The sequence below is a fragment of the Pholcus phalangioides genome, unplaced genomic scaffold, assembly GCF_987345545.1.
Source record: "Pholcus phalangioides strain wild (caught in Gottingen) unplaced genomic scaffold, Ppha-v1.0 ptg000003l_1, whole genome shotgun sequence".
Lineage (NCBI taxonomy): Eukaryota > Metazoa > Arthropoda > Arachnida > Araneae > Pholcidae > Pholcus > Pholcus phalangioides.
In genome coordinates this window covers 1,244,285-1,254,350 of record NW_028301596.1, presented here as the reverse complement: position 1 = coordinate 1,254,350, position 10,066 = coordinate 1,244,285, and positions in this window count along the sequence as shown.

The following is a 10,066-nucleotide window of genomic DNA, read 5'->3' as shown; positions in this document are numbered from 1 at the left end:
AATTCAAACAAGCGAAATTCGTGTGCAGTGCATTTCGTGTGTGTTTAAAGGAATAAATTCCTTAGAGCTCGTGTGCACTGAACGGGACCGTACATGGACGATCGGACCTAACTCAGGGAGAATGACATCACACTTGGATAAGCCGCCATCTGGTGTCAATGTCAGCAGTTGTGAGCTTTGGCTTCAGTTAGGTCCAACCGTCCATGTGCGGTGCCGTTCAGCTCACACGATCTCTAAGAAACAGTTGAGATTCGTTGCCTTTGTAGTCTAGGGCACTCTACCAGCAAGTGAGTGGACCCGAGTTCGATTCCCCGCAAGGGCAGTTGAATTGTTTTTCTTTCCTAAATTCATCCCCGCGTCAGCCAGATGTTAAAAAATCTTCGTATAATCGAAAGTATTTCGAAATATTCATTACACGCACACAGTAGCTGCTAGGTGAGTTCATTTCCCACCGTCGCCACAGTGGCGGTCGGATGAAATCTGTTTTCTCTGGGGTCCAAACTTCGAGGCACGTGAATGCGAGCCGATCTCTCTCACCACACTAAAAAGTCTCGCCAAAGAGAGAAACAGGCCTACAACGATACAATTATTGATATTCATAGTTTGAAAAATTAGTGGCAGATGACAACACTAATGCTGCAAGCATTACACAGAAACAATCTTCACTTTAGACTTGCAACACATACACGCACATTTCCCAGCATGGTCCAGGTCTTCGACTACTAGCTTTTCTTTCAAACCGAGCACAACTGAAGTCTACCACCATCTATGGGCAATTTACTACCTAGTGAGTTGTGCCGGAAGTGTAACTGTGTGTGTGTGTACCTAACAGTCTCGAATGCGTATGTAGTGTCGTGTATGATTTTTTAGTGCTACCATCTATATTTCAGAAGTGAAGTGAGTGAGTGATGTGTTATGATTGAATTACATTTGTACTGTTTGTAGGTCTGTTGCTCTCTGTGGCGAGACTTTTTAAAGGAGAGATCGGCTCGCACTCTCGCTTCGAAGTTGGGAACCGCAGAAAACCAATTTCAGCCAACCACCACCGCGGTGACGGTCGGGTTTGAACCCGATGCGAGTCCTTAACTATGACCACTCGATCACCACAGCGGCTCGACTGAAAACCCTTCATTGAGTCAGAGTGGCGAGTCATAATCTGGTTAGGAAGAGCTGCTAGATAACGTTGAATCCTTTTTTAGTATTGGCGCGAAATACCCTCGGATTATACGATATCAATTCATGTTTCAATTGAAAATTCGAATAGATCGAGACTAACATTTTACAGGTGTTCTCCCGTGCCTTCAACCAACAAGTTCGTGCCCTAATTATTCGATAGGAGGAGAATTTCTGATAAATAATTGCTTCAGTGGTCATCTTCGCGCGCCATCTTTCTTGCTGTAGTGAAGGTTCGAGAAAAAAACAAGAACTGAGGTAGTTTTAAAATCACGAAACCATGGAACGCAATTCGGTGCACGTGAGACTTCCTCTCGTAGTTACAACGAATCTTGCCTAGCTTTAATAAAGTAATCCTCCGCGTTCTTTCGAATTAAAACACGAGAAATCTCAACATCAAACGGCGGAATCGGGCCGAACATTTAAACGCTTTTCATTTAATCTCAAACGCATCGTCGTTTCAAAGATTACATCCGAGTGAAGATGATTTCGTGGAAACACACATTAAAGCCCGCCGACCCCGCTCTCGGAGTGAAATTAAAGGTTCCTTCTCCTCTCAAAACAACAACAAACTCTTTAATCATCTCCATGTTTCGGGTAATTTTGCCTGAAGCACCGAATAAACAACCGCACAAAGTTTTGCTTATCCCACATTTCTGATATTATTATTGGCTTACTTCCTACGTCAAAGGATTTATGCCCCGGAGATCTTTTCGGGGCATGATGTTAAACTAGTTATAAAAGTTCTCTTTTCAAGTAGAAACAGATCTCGAAATCTTCACTTTTTTTTTAGTTTTCCTTTCATGAAAGAGAGAGGACTGGGTGCTCTTTTTTTTGTTTCAAATAGTGCTCTCTTTAGTATTTTATACAGAATTTTCCCCTCGCGATTGAGGGGATGCTGAAAACATTTCTACACTGCTGGAAAAAAAAAGGTCATGTTCTTAAGGAAGTTCTAATGGTTTTTTAGGGTGTATGGGGACTGCTGATTAAGAGTCTGGCATTGGTTTTGTCAGCTTGTGCCTCTAGTTTTTGATATATAATTAAATTTTAATGGTAATACCATAAGCGCAGCATACAGATCACAATGAAACTGTGCGTTATCAATGCATACAGTAAATCATTGGCAAAAGATATTTCATTGATTTTATGGTTATTTTGGGACTTGAGTCTTGCTTCGGCTGTTGTCAGACTGGCTCTAGTTTTTGAGAGAAAGTGAAAATTTAATTTCAATGGTGATATCATAAGCAGTATACAAATAACATTGCTGAGAGCATGTATTATCTAAAAAAAGAGCCAATTCGGCAAAACCATTGCTAGATTCGGAATCAACGCCTCAAAATGTTTTTAAAATCACTGAAATATTTTGGCCAATGATATCATGTATTTATTTATAATACTTAGTTTCAATGTGGTTTGTACACCGCTTATAGTATTACCATTGAGATTTAATTTTTACTTTATCTCAAAAACTAGAACCAATCTGACAAAACCAATGCCAGATTCGGAATCACTGCCCTAAATTCATTCTAAAATGACTGAAATATATTTGGCAATGATTTACTATTTTTTGTTTATAACGCAGTTTCAATGTGATTTCTACACGGTGTATGGTATTACCATTGAAATTTAATTCTTACTTTATCCCGAAAAATAGAGCCTATCTGCAATGCCACATTCAGAGAATCAGCAGCCCCTACTCAATATACCCCTAAAATCACCAAAGTATCTTTGAGAACAAAATCAGTGTTGAGCAGAAGACTATAGGCTGGTCCTCGCATCCTGCAGAATCTCTTCAGGTCAATCAAGTACTTCTAGATTCTTCGGAGGACGATATACTTAAGGAGAGATCCGTCGTATATTACACTGACGGCTCTAAACTGGAATCAGGTACAGAAGCTGCCTGTATAAAAACCGTGGGAACGGAGATCGTGGATAAATGGGCTGCTAAACTAAAAGAAAACAATTCAGTATATCAAGCTGAAATGCTCGCTATATTTACAGCAGCTCTGGATGCAGCTACAAACAGGAGGCAGACTGTAATAAGATCAGATAGCCGTTCAACTCCCCAGACCAGTCTAAACCCGCTCTCTGAAAACGCAATGGCCAGAAAGATCAAGAGTATACTTGTATCTCACCCATCAATCCGCTTCTCCTGGGTAAAAGCCCACAACGGCCAGTGGGGAAACGAGCTAGTGGATGCGGCGGCTAAAGAAGCGACCAATAGCGGAGACTTTTGCGAGGAACTCTTATATCCAGCTTCGCACGCCAAGTCTCTCCTCTGGAGGGACATGATAGCAAAGTGGCAACTGGATTGGGATATACCGCAGGCATCAGGAAGATCAACTCATGAAGTTATAAAGAAAGTAGATACTAGGAGCAGGGGCTGGTCACGCGAGCTCATTTTATTTGTCAACGGTCATGGACCTTACCCGGCAAACGCACGCCCCTGCACTACGCCACATGCTGTCCAGAAACGACACTCTATCACTTCCGTTCGCCGGCTGCCCATCTACACACACCATGGATGCTTGGCATACTACGTCGGGAGGAGTCAAGAGAAAAGATAAGAAAAATGGTGAAATTCCTTGAGGAACATCCTGGGAAGATAAGGGATCCGTCTCCTCCAGCTCCTGCACCTCCGTTAAGGAGATCGCCGCGTCTTCACCCGGACAGTGCGCTGATGGCACTGTTTGAAGGCGGGACGGGAAGCAGGATGAATCCTAAATCTATAATCAAATGTCCCGGAGATATTTTAAAGTCCTTCAACTGTGATCAAAAACGAATTGAACAGAGTGTACTGAACTACCCGAGCGCAATGGGGTGCTCTGCCTTTCTGTCAAACAATCCTCGATCAATCAAATTTATTTAATTTCAATTTATTTATTTATTTATTTAATTTAATCAAATTTCTGATTGCGCCTTTGCGATATGATTTTATACAACTTTCCATGATTATTTACTATCCGTGCCCGTTTCACTTTGACTTTAACTTGATTAATTTGATTGTTCTTTTTACATAATTTTTAATTTCCTTCCACTATATGTAATCTTTGACGTATCAATAAATAATGGTTTCGCCGGAGATGCCTTGGACCTCCCCCCTTCGAGGGGGGGGGGGGGTGCGAGGAGCTTACGTTGCTTCTTGCGACAGAGTCTGGGTGTCTCGCGGTTTCTCCAGTGTTGTGCAGTGCTATCAATGGTTCGTGTCGGAGTCATCATATTCTTGTTCGCGGGAATGGATTTCGACTGAATCCATCGTCTGTCTCGTACTTCCCGAGATAACATGGAACTTCTCTATTAGGTTAATGCTTTTATTGATTTTTTTCATGATTTTCTACGCATGTATGAGTTTGATTTTCTTATATAAAGGGACAGAAAGACCTTTTCCGTGTTTTTGGATTCAAAAATCGGGTCCAAAGGATAAACTCCCTTTATCCTTTAGTTTACATATGATATGCATTATCTATGCATGAAATAATATTGAAAAGAAAGACGTTTCACATTCAATTGGGTTAAATCATTGGAAAGCAAATAAGATATATCTGTCCTTTAAAGGTCTACACCAGGGGGTTCCCAAACTTTTTCCACCCGCGGCGCTTCTTTTCCCCTATTCAATGTTTATCCGCGAAATCGCCGGCTCCCCAGAGCTGTTTAACCACTCTACGATCAACGACGCAATATTTCGTTCAAACGCCTGTGGAATAAATTCAAACTAGCTCTCTCGACGTTTTTTTTTCCTTTCTCCTCATGATCCCGAGGCTTTGTTGTAACCCTACGAGAAGTGGTTCTTTTTACCTTCCTTTTGTTCCTATGTAATTATTAGTGATTTTTTTCCCACATATGATGTACTTTTCCACAATGTATATAAATATATCAAAGCAAATAAGAACAGGAAGGGTGAGGGTGAAAAGAGAAATCTACCTCGTATATATATACCTACTCTCTTTTATATATATATATATATATTTCTATCCTCCCTCCCTCCCTCTCTCTCATCTGTACTTATTCATTATACTGTTTTCTTTTTTCGTTTGTTTTTTCCCCCTTTTTCTAACGAGCGGTTAGGTAAAGAAAAGGTTACCATATTTATTGCCCACTCATCAAATAGAGATCATCCGAATTTCTTGCCAATTCCGTGTAAGCGAAGGGGTTAACAAAGATTATATTTTCAAAAAGGGTCTTTGTTAGGGTCACCGCTCCGCGGTGCCTCGAAAAGGTTGAAGGAGCACCAGGGAGCCGCAGTGCACAGTTTGAGAATTTCTGCTCTACACATTTTAAGACGTTACACATTTTGAATCATGAATCGTGAGTTTTGAATAAAGAAACGTGAATTTTGAATCAGGAACTGTGAAACCGTAAATTTTAATCAGGAATCGTGAATTTTGAATAGTTAGTAGTGAATCATGAATCGTGAATTTTGAATCATGGCTTGTGTGAATTTTGAATCATGAGTCGTGAATTTTGAATCATGGGTTGTGAATTTTGAATCATGGCTTGTGTGAATTTTGAATCATGAGTCGTGAATTTTGAATCATGGGTTGTGAATTTTGAATCATGAGTCGTGAATTTTGAATCATGAGTCGTGAATTTTGAATCATGAGTCGTGAATTTTGAATAATTAGTAGTGAATCCTGTAGCATGAATTTTTAATTATCAATCATGAATTTCTAATGCCAATTGTATACAACATCACGAACTTGGAGTTGCGAATTTTGCATCGTGAATTTTGAATCACGAATCGTTTATTTCTAATCATGAATTTTGAATCGCGAATTTTTAATCATGAAAAGCCACTTTAAATCGTGTAGGTGCTATCAACGTTCCGTATCGTCAGATGGAAATGAATGAGAAGAGTTGCGCGAACATACGTAGTATAAGGTCTGTTATCCGCTTCCTGACCGCACGAAATTCGACACGGGCAGAGATTAATCGCCAGATCTGTAGAGCGAGCGGTCTAAATGCCGAGAGTGACGGCAAAGTTCGTAACTGGGTAAGAACGTTTACGAAAGGCCGGAATAACGTGCATTTTGAAATATGCTCTGGACGGGCGTTTGTAATCGCCTTTAACCTTGTGTGTTCGTTTGACTAAATAATATTCTAATGTTTGCCTGGTGTTTCTCAAGAAGTAGGGGCGGCGCAAGCTTACTTGCCGCCCGGTTGCAAACCCTCACGGGCTGCCTTTCAAAGACGGACGGGTTTTAGTCAAGGTGGCATGGGGGAGAATTATCTGATTTTTTTTAATACAATGCCACACACCATTTTTAACCAACGAAATATCCGTTACATACGTTCCGCTTTTAAAGACACTGTCCCACATTTTGGTTCATAATTATTTCATCGTTCTCAATTATCCCAGGTAACTTGATCCCCATTACAGTTCTTATTGATGAGCCCTCATTACCATGTCCCCTCACAAGCAGGCTGGGACATTTGGTGAGTTCCTCTGTAGTGAATTTATAGCTTGTCAAAACAAATAATGACGAGAATCGTCCCGGGCAAGAGTCCTGTCAGCCCCGCCCTTGTGGAAGTCCATACTTACACTTACACCGTAAAGAGGAAGCATAACTAGGAAGTGCAGTAAAACCTTTTTTTGCGGACACTGCGCATGCGTATAATAACAAAGATGCGCGTTTTTGGAAGACACTGATCTTCAATAACATATTTACCCTTATCATTGAACTCACCAAAATCTGCTATAGCCAATGATCAAACAGTTAACCGTTTGTGACTCGGGGCATTGCTTTCTCTTGCCAACAATGAGATTAATAAATTAACGAGCAAATTAATACTCAATAATTCATGCATGGGCAGTTCAACAATCGGATGGCATTAACGTAGAACGTAAGCACTGATTTTCAAATCCCATCTAATGCGAAACCGATTTGGTACATAGCGTAATGCCGAGGATCAGTCTTGTGTTAAACATGGTTTTCCCGCACAAACCTCTTCCATATGTTGCGGGAGGTTGTTATCATTCGGTGTTAAGGGATGTTAGCGTAATTGCTTAGTCCCTTTATCTATCATCATCGTTTGAACGGACCAAACGCATAATCATTTATACTCGGTGGTTATTATCGGAATTGAACAGGAATTCCCGAATCACCGCTAAAACACGCGTTATATACTCTCCCTCATCTCTTTACGACCGGATAACAATATTACAGGCCATTATAGGTATTCCATGGAATCAGAAGAGGTTTGTTTTTTTGCTGTTGTTTTTTTTCGTTGTTATCAAGTGGAAGATTCGTGTTGATTGCCGCAATTGCCACTAATGAATCGACTGTCGTTAATGAAGAATTACTGTAATTACCCCAGTTTCACGGTAATCCACTGAACAGTAGTCATGTTCGAATATAATAGCCATTGATTTAGTGTGGATTCATTTCATTTGTGAGTGTGGCTAGCTTCGAGCATGAGGTTAGAAAAATATACAATGATATAGCTTCAATTTCTTTTTTTTTTAAGAAAGCCAAAAAACCCTCAATTTTAACCCATAATAGAGCCTGTCTTATCCGGATCTTCCCTGAACTAACCTTAAATAATCCGTACTTCATTGGATGTTATAAGCAATCATAAAACCCGTTTATGCCCCACCTTGTATTTTAAATAAACTCTCGCATGAAAATAACATAATAAAAAATAATATAAGGCGGAAAAAACGAAAGAGCACCCACGAGATAATAATACCCACTATAATATATGCATCCATAACACCAAACATGGCTCCCGCTCTGTCCCTTGCGGGATATAAGCGGATTACCTTGCGGCTGGGCCTATAATATATGCAGGGTGATTCAAAACTCAACGTACAAAGTTTTAGGTGAGGTAAAAAGACACAAGAGACAAAACAGAATCACATAGGAATGTATGACCGGAAACACCCAACCTGATCAGCTGGAGGACAAACGAAGATGCAGGAATGACAAGCCAATAATGAGTGGAAAAACTTTTTATTTAGTGATACTTTACTCTAGGACTAATTTCACAACAAGTGCTCACTCAAAGTTTGGATAATGCTTACGTCATCAACCACCCTTTATGAGATAGGATTCAGAGCGGCAGAACTGATGACGAAATTTTGCTGACGGGGGGGGGGGGGGGGGGGATGTCAAAAATGGCTAAAAATTTGCTTACGTAATACTTGAACGGCCCCTAACGAATAATAGAGGTTCTCTTGAGTGTAAACCGATATCATTATTTAATAAATTCTTTCGTTACTATTTTGTTACTGATCAGCTACAACGAACTGGAAATTAAAAATATGTAGAATTTATTTGCATAATGCCGTTTGTACGTATGTGGGGGATATTTTTTTCTAAATTAATATGCTATATATACTTTTATAGTATATAGGAAATATTTATCTGCTATTTTTTTGCATGTGATTTTTTTAATATATAATTTCTCATTTTTACTACATATTTAGGAATTTTTAACGTCTTCGGGATTTTTTAGTGCATATTTTAGTTTTGTATGTATATTTTGGGTTTTCGACGCATATTTCGGTATTTTTAGGTGCGTATTTTGACAGTTTTAAGTGCATATTTTAGCCTTTCCAAGTGCATATTTCGCAACTTTTGAGTGCATATTTTTATAGCATATTTCGCAACTTCTAAGCGCATATTTTTATAGCATATTTCGCAACTTCTAAGCGCATATTTTTATAGCATATTTCGCAACTTCTAAGCGCATATTTTTATAGCATATTTCGCCATTTTTAAGTGCATATTTTTATAGCATATTTCGCAACTTCTAAGCGCATATTTTTATAGCATATTTCGCAACTTCTAAGCGTATATTTTTATAGCATATTTCGCCATTTCTAAGTGCATACTTTTATAGCATATTTCGCAACTTCTAAGCGCATAATTTTATAGCATATTTCGCCATTTTTAAGTGTATATTTTTATAGCATATTTCGCAACTTCTAAGCGTATATTTTTATAGCATATTTCGCAACTTCTAAGCGCATATTTTTATAGCATATTTCGCAACTTCTAAGCGCATATTTTTATAGCATATTTCGCAACTTCTAAGCGTATATTTTTATAGCATATTTCGCAACTTCTAAGCGCATATTTTTATAGCATATTTCGCCATTTCTAAGTGCATACTTTTATAGCATATTTCGCAACTTCTAAGCGCATATTTTTATAGCATATTTCGCAACTTCTAAGCGCATATTTTTATAGCATATTTCGCAACTTCTAAGCGCATATTTTTATAGCATATTTCGCAACTTCTAAGCGCATATAATCCGGGCTCTACATATCACTCTAGATTTTAGTTTATATAATGCCGTCACAAATAAAAGAAATAAACTGAATTAATGTTTAATCAAGACAAACCGCAAAACTAATCATACGTTACACTTCAAATATAATATTTTACCTTCAGACGCGTACCGGTATTCACAACAGAATTTTTCGTATAACAAGGAATAGCACATACCATCTGATACTAGAAAATCTAAAATAATCTGGGTATTATCCCGAACATTTTTCATACAAATAATGTTGTGCAATACTTTCCTCGTTCTGCAACAAAAATATATATTTTTCGGCTCTTATTTTTCCTTACTCGAGAGTATAATATCGAAGAAAAGCGATTTCGTTCCGAGTCACGATCGATAAATCGGTAAAAGAATATCGGAATTTCGATGCACAGACATATAACTTTATACAGTATTAGTTGCTCGAAACAATCAGTAAAAATTTCTTGAGCAAGAGTTTGTTCAATACTCGATTATGAAACGTCTGCGAGAGAATTCCCATTAATCAGAAATTTCTCAAAAAATCGATACAAACGCATGCTTACATTTTCCCCGTGATTCGTAAGAGCCATGAGAGGAGATACGGGGGTCATGGGAACCCCCTGGGTCGAAGGTAAAGCC